An 11,501-nucleotide genomic window follows, 5' to 3' on the forward strand; every position below is an offset into this window, starting at 1 on the left:
GTTATACATTTACCTAGAATATCTCAGAATATATTGACCTGAGTGGAAGATAAACTGTACGTTAATTACTCTGTGCGCGTCTTAAAGCGGTGTTGTGACACGTTACAAGTTTCGTCAGGCAGCTGAGTGAGATGACGTACCATCGAAAAAACGGTAGTTCTGCCCTCATGCTCCCGGCCCGCAGGTAAACTCCATCGTTCACTGCCCTGACAGGTTCATCATAAACGACATAAATTCGTTTCACTATGTATCCTCGCCATCTGGCATCTTGATGCGTTGCATGCAGGCCTGTGATTGCAGTGAGTCAGCTGGTGAACGATACAATCATCAGATCAGCAACTGGCGTCAGCAGAGTGATCGTACGAGTTCCCTCACTTCTTGCGTGAGTGATCCCTTTTAACAGTCCAGACTTCATCCTCAGTACCTTCTACGATGCAGAGCTCGTCACTTTTAATGCCACTGGCTTGAATTTATTCAGCGAATTGTGTGATCTGTTAATTCTGACTTCCATCGAGTTTATGTATGATTTTCTCCTCATCCACAATTCATCTCCTTTTACTAGAGTGCGAAATAAATTACTCTAGATAGTTCATTTAGCGCGGCTCGTGCAAAATTATACTACTGTGCTACAATGTTGTAGGCCATAGCCCTTTTTATTACAATGGTAGTAATCGTAACTAAATTGAATATATTAATTTTACATACATAAATTGAGCTGTTTAAATATATTTAAATTTTATTATTAATTCTTTCACAATACAAGAAATAATGAAGATGAAAAGAAGATTGGTATGTGCTCCAAATGAACCTGTGTCCACCAGGTACCAGTCTATCCTTTATTTTTCTTTTTTTTGCGTGTCATCCTTGCGCAGAGGTCACAGTGATATTTTCTGTATCGTTCCAAGTTTAGTAGATGTGCCGCCAAAGCAAGTATACAAAGTTCATGTTACTTGAATAGCTTTCAACTACTCGCCCACGGCGGAGTCCTGACAAAAGCGCTCTAAAAATCCATCATAGACTATACTTGCACAATATACTGCACACAGTTTCAATGGAAAATACCGACCTCTCGAAGTCATAAATCTGTGGCAAATGACTGACATCAGATTAAACATTTGTTCAGAACATGGTCTGCCCTTCCTAAAACCACACTGATATTCACTTACATTACTCTCCAGAGTTGTTTCTTCTCTGCATAGTACAATCTTGGAAAAATACGCTGTGTACAACAACTTCCAGTTTATTGCCATTCTTATGTAGTTGATGTACCGAGGCCACCTTCCACTCTCCTGGAAGTTTATCTGCTTCTCAAGTTTTGTCAGTGATTAATTTCAGCCAATTTTTTTATTTTTCCTGTTTTTGGTAGGGCCCCCCTTCAAAATTTCTGCTGTGATAGAGTCTTCCCTACTAACTTTATAAGGTCTTAAAAACTTCTTCAATTTCTTTGAAACTTGGAGCTAAATCTTCTTCTAGATCTTCGTAAGTCTTTCAGGATTTCATCTTCTGGGTTCTTTCTGGACAATTAAGGATCTGATCAAAATATTTTCCAAGAATTTAGAAATTTTCAATGTTAAGTCAGCTCAATTGACGAGCTTCATCCCACATGCCTCTGTTGTTAGATTTACATTTGAAGTACATCCACATAACTGTCAATAAAATACTTCTGGGCTGTTGGCCGCATTGTCAATATATAAAATTGTCCGATGTTTCGGCCACTGTTGCAAGAGGCCTTCCTCAGGGTTTTGCGCTGAGCTGACAGAAGAATTTTTCTGACGCCACTACGACTGCGGAAACGTCCGCTTACATCTACATAACCCATTAAATCTAACTTTCTCTTCTAAAGGTCAACTGGAAAAGGGCCTTTTTAGCATATGATCTATAGATCATCTACACACTTCCATACTGAATTTCATTGTATATTGCATTGTTTACCACCGTTTAACCTATGGCCTTTCGACTTACAAGGGTAGGAATCGTAACCAAATAGAATGTATTAATTTTTCGCATATAAACTGTGCTCTGGTTTTTAAATTTTATAACTAATAGTTTAACATTATAAAATGAAAAAAATATATGTTTGTAGCGGAAATCGAAACAGGTATGCAAATTACCAGTCTGTGCTTTATGCCACTCATTCACAGTGCTGTCACGATAATGGTCAGTTGTACTCTACACTTGCGCAGTACATTACACACAGTTTCAAAGAAAAATGCTTCCAAGGTGCTATGAGCAACATAGCACTTCACGTGCCAGAAGGGACGACGTCTGAACAGGGCACGCGCAGCACAAGACAGGCTGCTGCGTCGCTTCTCTGAGTTGGTGGGGACACGGCTGACTATCATTTCGGAACTCGATACTGATTTGTATTTATCATACAGAGAGTGCTAAAAAACATGTTTTCATTCGTTTTATTTGCACACAACACACATTCGAAGAGAAACGTCATTTTAGTGCAGTTTCCGGCTCTCATTCGTAAAGAAATAACGATGTTTTACTGCGATTTCCGGCTCATATTCAATGCAAAATGACATAATTTTAGTGAAATATTTACAGAGTGCTGTAGCACTTCAGCACATGACAACTGGCTGGCACTGGTTAATGCTCTAAAACGTTATGATCATTTAGTTAACGGTGTGTTGGTCTGCCTTTGGAAAGTGATAAAGCAATGATTCTAGTGGTATGAATTCTACAAGTCCTCGGTAGGTCTCCGGTGGTATGTGGTCCCAGATGTCAACTCACAGGTAACGCAGTTCCTGTAAATTAGGGGCTCTTGGAGTTTGGGTGCACAGCAGGCACCTGTTCAGAGTTCCAGATGTGACCAGGTTAAGATCAAGCGAATTTGGTGGCCAAAACAGTGGGTTCACTATCACGCTCCTCAAACCGCTGTAGGGCGTTTCTCTCATTGTGCCACAGACGTTACGCTGCTTGAAGATACCAGCACCGTCAGGGAAGACATCAAGCACGAAGGGATGTAGGTCACCCGCTATAGTGTTGATGTACCCTGCAGCTCTCATCGTGCATTCGATTGTCACCGCAGGTCCAATGGAAGCCCCAAGTGAAATGCTCTCCACAGGGTAATATCGATCACACTAACTGGTATCCGTGCCGTGGCATAGCGCATGTTTAGAGCAGCTGTTTATTTAGATGTCAATATATCTGGACTCGTCCGCAGCTCGTGGTCTTGCGCTAGCGTTCTCGCTTCCCACGCCCGGGTTCCCGGGTTCGATTCCCGATGGGGTCAAGGATTTTTCGCTGCCTCAAGATGACTGGGTGTTGTTGTGTCGTCTTCATCGTTATGATTCATCCCCATTGTGGTCGGAGGAAGGAAATGGCAAACCATCTCCACTAGGACATTTCCTACGGTGGTGCGGGTGTCCCGCATCGTCCCCTACGCTCCTCAGAGAATGGGACCTCATCATCAACTGACCCTTAACATAGACAAATGTAATGTATTGCGAATACGTAGAAAGAAGGATCCTTTAATGTATGATTATAGCCGGCCGCGGTGGTCTAGCGGTTCTAGGCGCTCAGTCCGGAACCGCGCGACCGCTACGGTCGCAGGTTCGAATCCTGCCTCGGGCATGGATGTGTGTGATGTCCTTAGGTTAGTTAGGTTTAAGTAGTTCTTAGTTCTAGGGGACTGATGACCACAGATGTTAAGTCCCATAGTGCTCAGAGCCATTTGACCCATTTGTATGATTATATGATAGCGGAACAAACACTGGTTACTTCTGTAAAATACCTGGGAGTACGCGTGCGGAACGACTTGAAGTGGAATGATCATGTAAAATTAATTGTTGGTAAGGCGGGTGCCAGGTTGAGATTCATTGGGAGAGTCCTTGGAAAATGTAGTCCATCAACAAAGGAGGTGGCTTACAAAACACTCGTTCGACCTATACTTGAGTATTGCTCATCAGTCTGGGATCCGTACCAGGTCGGGTTGTCAGAGGAGATAGAGAAGATCCAAAGAAGAGCGGCGCGTTTCGTCACAGGGTGATTTGGTAAGCGCGGTAGCGTTACGGAGATGTTTGGCAAACTCAAGTGGCAGACTCTGAAAGAGAGGCGCTCTGCATCGCGGTGTAGCTTGCTGTCCAGGTTTAGAGAGGGTGCGTTTCTGGATGAGGAATCGAATATAGTGCTTCCCTCTACTTATACCTCCCGAGGAGATCACGAATGTAAAATTAGAGAGATTCGAGCGCGCGGGGAGGCTTTCCGGCAGTCGTTCTTCCCGCGAACCATACGCGACTGGAGCAGGAAAGGGAGGTAATGACAGTGGCACGCAAAGTGCCCTCCGACACACACCGTGGGGTGGCTTGTGGAGTATAAATGTAGATGTAGACATCACATCTGGTCTCAGTCATAAACCTGGAGTAACAAGAAATGTGATTTATTTGACGACGCAACAAGTTTCATTCATTCACGGTCCAAGCCGGATTACCCCAGCCCAATGTAATCGTAATTGACGATGTACACTGTCGAATCATATCAGGCCACATCTCAAAAGCCCGCATAGCCACCATTTGCAGTGCAGACTGCTGAGAGACGACGTGCGGGAAAGAAGTTACTGAGAATGTGGAAGGAACTGACGTCGGTGTGAAGCCATGCCGACTGCAGTGTTGTGGTCAGCTGCGCCAGGTTTCTCGTTTGAGGATCCACGGAGCGAAGACAGCAATCCCTGTGGTCCCACAGCTTCTCAATTGGGTCTAAACTGAGGGAGTCTGGTGGCCAGAGGAGTATGGTAAACACATCTGAGACTTTTAGAAACACGCACGTCCACTGTGATCTGTGTGACACATTTTGTTGTCCTGCTAGTAGATCCCATCGTGAAGAGGAAAATTAAACAAAAGTGGCGGACATGCCCCTCAGGGATAGATGCAACTTGTGTTGGTCGATTATGCCTCGCAAGGCGACGACATCACGTGGGGAATGCCACGAAATGATTCCCCAAACCTTAAGGCTCCCTCCTCCGTCCTGAAACGTTCCAACGATTGTGGCAGGGTATTTGCTTTGGGACGTTTCACACGCTATACGTAAACGACCATATGAGTGTTAGAGCATAAATGTGATTGATCTGAATAGACCACCTGTCGCCACTCAGTGGACGTGCAGTCGCGCCACTGGCGTGCAGATTCCAGTCTTAGTAGCCAATGAACAGCAGTCTGCAGGCACCTGTTGTGGAGGTCCATTCGCAGCAGTGTTCGCTGAACGGTCGTTGAGGGGGCACTGTTGGTAGTCCCTTGGGTCAATCGGCGGGCAGTTGCTCAACAGCTGCGCTTCTGTTCGCCTGTAGACATTTTCACAGCCGTTATTCACCCGTGTCGTCCATTGGCCAGTGGTCTCGGTGCTGGTTTTTGACAGCGTTACTTCGAAATGCACGGTATACTGTAACCAGGACGGCACGCGAACTGTTTATAAACTTGGTCATTTCGAATATCCGTCCACACTGGGTTTGAAAGCCAATGAGCCGACAAATTTCGACATTCACGTTCTGGGACGAGTCGTAGACATTCTGGACCGTGTCGACCACTCGTGGTGTCGCTGTCCTTGAATCAGTTCCCACAGGAGTTCAAGACACGAGCACACGAACAGTATGTGTAATTGCCTTTCCATTTCATTACAAATAGCTTCCCTAAGCTGTTTTAACTCCATAACCAAAAGTTCAGGAACCAACATTATGTAATATTCCAGGACAACCACTGAATGTACCATATTAAATGGCCTAATGCATCTGGCTGCATAGATAGATTAAAAGACTAATGTACAGCATGCAAAAGTCGCTTTCCTTGTAAACTACTGCAGTTTGTAGACAAGGTGATTCAGCTGCCCCTACCAGTGTCGTTTTCTGCAACCTGCAATGTTATACCTGGCATTCAAAAATCACAAGTGAGATTTTCATATTCTCTTGTCCGCTATGAGCAAACTATTAGTCCTGCAGAAAAAATTAAGAGGACTTTTTTGTAAGAAATTTAATTTATCTACATTTTGTACTGGAATACGTTTCCTCCGCAGACCGTAGTTTTCGAGTTATTCAAGACAAACCCACAAAAGTGACCTTCAAACTCACCTCCAGTCCTTCAGTCGTCCCTCATCAGTCTTCATTTCTAGTGCGTTGTTCATTGCACTCCCGCCTATCACTGCACAAAAATTTCTGACTACACAAACAATTCCCAATATTGGACCTTTTTTGGCCTCTATTGACTGAAGTATTGCACCACCAGCATAGTCAGCTATTTTGTTAACATTTAATCGTGCCCGTGAGAGTAATGAAAGAAAAACGATTCTTTATAAACGTTATGCTAAAATTAATTACGTTGGCAATTCGATACAAACGTAACTCTTGTAAGCACCGTAGCTTCGTAGCCTGAAGACCCGGCGAATACAACGATGTAATTGCTTATTTTATGCAGTTAAAATTCACCAAATTGTGAGGCAAAATTTATACAAACGTCACTTATAGAATTTGCAATAAGTGCCCGACTAAGCATGAGCTGTAAGAGGGCCAGTGAATGGATACGAAAAACGGTCGAATGTGGCAAATAATTGGGGCAGTCGTAAATTATTGTGCAGTGGTAGGAGGGAGTGCTATGAACAGCGTACTAGAAATCCTGACCGGTAGGGGCCGAGTGTAGGAGTAGAGGTACGTTTGAAGTTCACTTTTGTACGTTTTTCTTGGATAACTCGAACACTACAGCCTCTAGCGAAAATGTATCCCGCTACAAAATGCAGCTATATTAATTTTCCTACTAAAAGCGTGCTTTTCATTCTTGTTGTGGGGCGAATAGTTCGCGCGTATGCGAGCGAGAGAGTAAGTAATTAGCGTCTGTGGTGTTAGAAGGCCAATTGTAACATTGCGGGTTGCATATAACAACATCGGTAGGGGCAGAAGAATCACCCTGTACAGCTGCTGCCAAAATGAGCACCGCAAGGAACTTGTTATTAAAAAGCTGCTCCATGGACAGGCAACTAACGATATATTTTAAAAGGGGAAGGGGGGGGGGGGAATTATGGATACCTCTCTGAAATCAGACCTAACAGAACATAACCAGCCATGCAGCAGCTAACCCCAACCATTCTCATTAACTGATGGGCGCTTGTCTAGGAAATTGCATCTATAGGCAACCTCATTTGTGGTTGACTAAAGTGATGAATGAAAACTGGTACCACGGTCGAGATTCGAACTTGGGTTTCCTGCATACAAGACAGATGTGCTAACCACTATGCACCATGGAACAGTGGGTTTACACAACTGCAAAGACTACCCTAGCATGACTTCCTCTTAAGTCCAAATTCCCATTCATGCCCCAGCCAACCTGGTATTTCCCCTAACTCTAACAGCATTACAGAGGCTCTGCAACTGTATTGGAATAACATCTGAGCATCGAACGAAATGGGGGATCCAGCTGTAAACACAGGCATAGGTGCTTTAATCAAATGAAACTACGTGGACTATTCGGAAAGTAGAGTCCAATATGTCGCAAAATGGAAACGACAGTGAAAATATGATGAAGCATGGCACAGACGCGCTGGGCAGCGTCTTTAGTATGCCTGTTGATCGCGACACGTCGCTCTTTTGAGTTTTGAGCATGCAGTGAGCATGTAAAGATGCCTAGCTTCCGCCCAGTGTTTGCGCCCGCTGTGAGGTTTCGCCCGATTTCGTGCAACCGCACATAACCTACCTGTTATGCGTTTCCTTCTTCATGACAATTCTTAGCCGCACACTGCAGTGGCTATGAGGACGCCTCTGAAGAGTTTTCGATGGGAAGTGTTTGATCACCTACCATACAGATCAGATTAGGCTCCCTTTCATGTTTATCTCTGCTCACATCAATCGCGGGCCTGCGCGTGGAATTAGCCGAGCGGTCTGAGGCGCTGCAGCCATGGACTGTGCGGCTGGTCCCGGTGGAGGTTCGAGTCCTCCCTCCGACACGGGTGTGTGTGTTTGTCCTTAGGATAGTTTAGGTTAAGTAGAATGTAAGCTTAGTGACTGATGACCTTTGCTGTTAAGTCCCATAAGATTTGACACACACACAACCGCCGGCTATGAAAACAATGTTTTGGCAGATACAACGAACTGCAGATCAACATAGAGAACTGGCAGAAAACACAGGCGGCTGCCTTTTATGATGGTTGTATTGGGAAGATGATACAACGCTACTACGAATGTTTAAGTCGGAGCGGCCTCTATGTAGAGAAGTAACTGGAAGGTGAAGCAAACTAAGGTAAATAAAACATTCTTGATTTTCACTGTCGTTCCATTTCGCGACCGATCGAATCTTTCTTCCCAAATACCCTCTTATATGGTTCTAGAGACATTTTCATGTCTCAAGCATCTATGATACATGCAGACTGAAGCGACAAACGGAAATTTGCACCAAGGCCGGGATTCTAGCATGGCCCTTGTAAGGGGTCCGTAGGCCCTTACTATAAATTTGCACTCGGCACAGGTCGATAGGGCGAACAATCGATTGTGTCATGTTGCGAGAGCGAGTGTGGAGTTGAGCCAGTGCCATGTTGCGGGTAGAGGTGTGTGGAGGCCAGTTGTTGTAATGCAAGGCTTTAACGACAAAGGGAGTTGCCATCGCCGTGGTTTAACCCCTTTGTACCAGAATAATACCGGGAAAGTGAAGAAGTATAATTACGGAAGTGGTCAGTGACAATTCTAGTGCCGCTATTTTGGTTTCGCGTCTACCGCGCCGGCATCTCCTTGGATTGCAGTGTTGGATTGCAGTGTTGGATGCAGTGATGGATTAGCGTGTGATGATAATGGAAAATGAAGAAGCCTGTGCTGAGATTAGCCGTATTTAGATATGTATGACGAAGGCAGTGGCTGTCTCCTTTTTTGTGTTTTTGAGACGAATATGGGTTCGTGATTAGTGAAACTGTGTTGGTGTTTTTCTTGTTACCAGACATTTCATTATTACAGTATTGAGAAGGACGAACTTGAAACTAACAACTTCCGTAGCAGTCAATTCCGATTGCCAGCCCCATTAGGTACACGGTCACATTAATAATAATTATTGGGCTGCTATTCTATCAGATCAGGTCGGGATAAATAAGCGGAGGTGTTACACACACCAGCTGACTTGGCAGATGAGCTAACCACTACGCTACTCTGCCACAATGGCTCTGCACAACTGCATGGACGCCCCTAGCACGCCTCCCTCCTGGGTCAAAATTCCAATTCACTGTGCCAGGATGGCGTAGTGGTTAGCTCATCTGCCTAGTGAGTAGGAGACCCAGATTCAAACGCCAGCCTTGGTACAAATTTTCAGTCATCACTTCAGTTTGCACATATACAGTGTGTTACAAAAAGTACGGCCAAACTTTCAGGAACACCAACAATGCCTGCCCAAACGTTCACAGAAAATCTGTGTTGATGACGTGATTGCACAATTGCGTGCGGATTCTCGCCAGCTCACACATGTTGATTGTGAAAATTTACAATTTAATCACGTTGGAATGAAGCCTCATCCGTAAAGAGAACATTTGCACCGAAATAAGGATTGACACATTGTTGGATGAACCATTCGCAGAAGTGTACCCGTGGAGGCCAATCAGCTGCTGATAGTGCCTGCACACGCTGTACATGGTACGGAAACAACTGGTTCTCCCGTAGCACTCTCCATACAGTGACGTGCTCAACGTTACCTTGTACAGCAGCAACTTCTCTGACGCTGACATTAGGGTTATCGTCAACTGCACGAAGAATTGCCTTGTCCATTGCAGGTGTCCTCGTCGTTCTAGGTCTTCCCCAGTTGCGAGTCATAGGCTGGAATGTTCCGTGCTCCCTAAGACGCCGATCAATTGCTTCTAACGTCTTCCTGTCGGGACACCTTCGTTCTGGAAATCTGTCTCGATACAAAGGTACCGCGCCACGGCTATTGCCCCGTGCTAATCCATACATCAAATGGGCATCTGCCAACCCCGCATTTGTAAACGTTGCACTGACTGCAAAACCACGTTCGTGATGAACACTAACCTGTTGATGCTACGTACTGATATGCTTGATGCTAGTACTGTAGAGCAATGAGTCGCATGTCAACACAAGCACCGAAGTCAAGTACAGTACAAACTGACGAAACTAAAATGAGCTCTAACATGGAAATTAAGCGTTTCCGGACACATATCCACCTAACATCTTTTCTCTATTTGTGTGTGAGGAATGTTCCCTGAAAGTTTGGACGTACCTTTTTGTAACACCTTGTATACATCAGAGATGTCCAAGACTTGAAAAGGTCTCTGGAACCATATAGTTTCATTTGATTAAATTCCGTTTACGTAATCGAACAACAGAGTGCAGGTAGTTAGTGTCTCTTTGGACGGACTGCGCTTCAGAATTTGCGTTGAGCTCAGATGCGCTGAGCAAGTTCTGGGCAAACGGCGGACGCCCCGCCCCGCCCCGCTGCGTTAAGCCGGGACCGTACGCCGGCGGCTTATCCCCCATGGAGGCCAACACACGCACACGCACCCACACCGTGCCAACACTGCGGCCCGGACGCCACCCACCATGATTTATGCTGCCGAGCGGAGTTTGCCGGAGGAAGTGGTGGGGATGAAGCTCCACTTAACAGGCTCTGCGACAGCAAACCTCACCCTCCACTAACGCCACCACCACCACCATCACCACCCACCAACACCACAAGATAGCGGCGACCGTACAAAATGTTAAACAGGCGCCACACAGCACTTCATTCAGCACTCCTGTGGCAGTCTCTCGCGCTGTTTCAGAGTTACTTGCATTTTGAAAATCAGTTTGAATTCGTGACAGATAGAGGAAGTAGAGAAGGAATAATTAGCTCGAGAATGCAGTGTGAATAATGCTCAGAAATAATAAATGACCATGTGCAGGCTATATTGATTTATAAAACGCTGTCGCCCTTGCAAATTGGTTTAAAATGACGGAAAGTTTAATGTTAATTATGCTGGATCACCGAGACACCAGAATAATGCAGCTGTTTTGCGGGAATTAGCAGTTGTCAAAATAAAAGAGAATCACGTAAAATCTAGCAAATAAAGATATTCGATAGGGAGTCAGCCTTTCTCTACTGCTCTTCAGGATACACGCTGAGGGTTCCATGAACGAATTTAAGAACACATGTGTTGAAGGAATAATTATAGAGGAACCCGAGGCAGAAAAAGATATTCGATAGGGAGTCAGCCTTTCTCTACTGCTCTTCAGGATACACGCTGAGGGTGCCATGAACGTGTTTAAGAACACATGTGTTGAAGGAATAATTATAGAGGAACCCGAGGCAGAACGGTACACCTCATATTTAACAGTTTTTGTAAAATAAAGGAGTGCAAGAAAACACTTATTAGAGGTATACAATACCTTGTAGTACAACCTAAAGTACAGTACTTGAGAATCACTTAGAACTTTGAAATTATTACGAATATCATCTTGAAAAAGACATAAAGCTGTTTAAAGAACAATTCAGGCCAATGAATATGGAATCTTTAAAAAAATAGCAAAAAGTAAGAAAATATTATAATGTCATTGT

General features: G+C 44.7%; 1 non-coding gene across 1 annotated transcript; it reads right to left on the bottom strand.

Moving 5' to 3' along the window:
- Nucleotides 1–827: 827 nt before the first annotated feature.
- Nucleotides 828–930, bottom strand: LOC124712809. The gene has a single exon (XR_007005625.1). It is a non-coding gene; the product is annotated as a U6 spliceosomal RNA (small nuclear RNA).
- Between the last annotated feature and the right edge of the window lie 10,571 nt (nt 931–11,501).

The sequence above is a fragment of the Schistocerca piceifrons genome, chromosome 8, assembly GCF_021461385.2.
Source record: "Schistocerca piceifrons isolate TAMUIC-IGC-003096 chromosome 8, iqSchPice1.1, whole genome shotgun sequence".
Classification (NCBI taxonomy): domain Eukaryota; kingdom Metazoa; phylum Arthropoda; class Insecta; order Orthoptera; family Acrididae; genus Schistocerca; species Schistocerca piceifrons.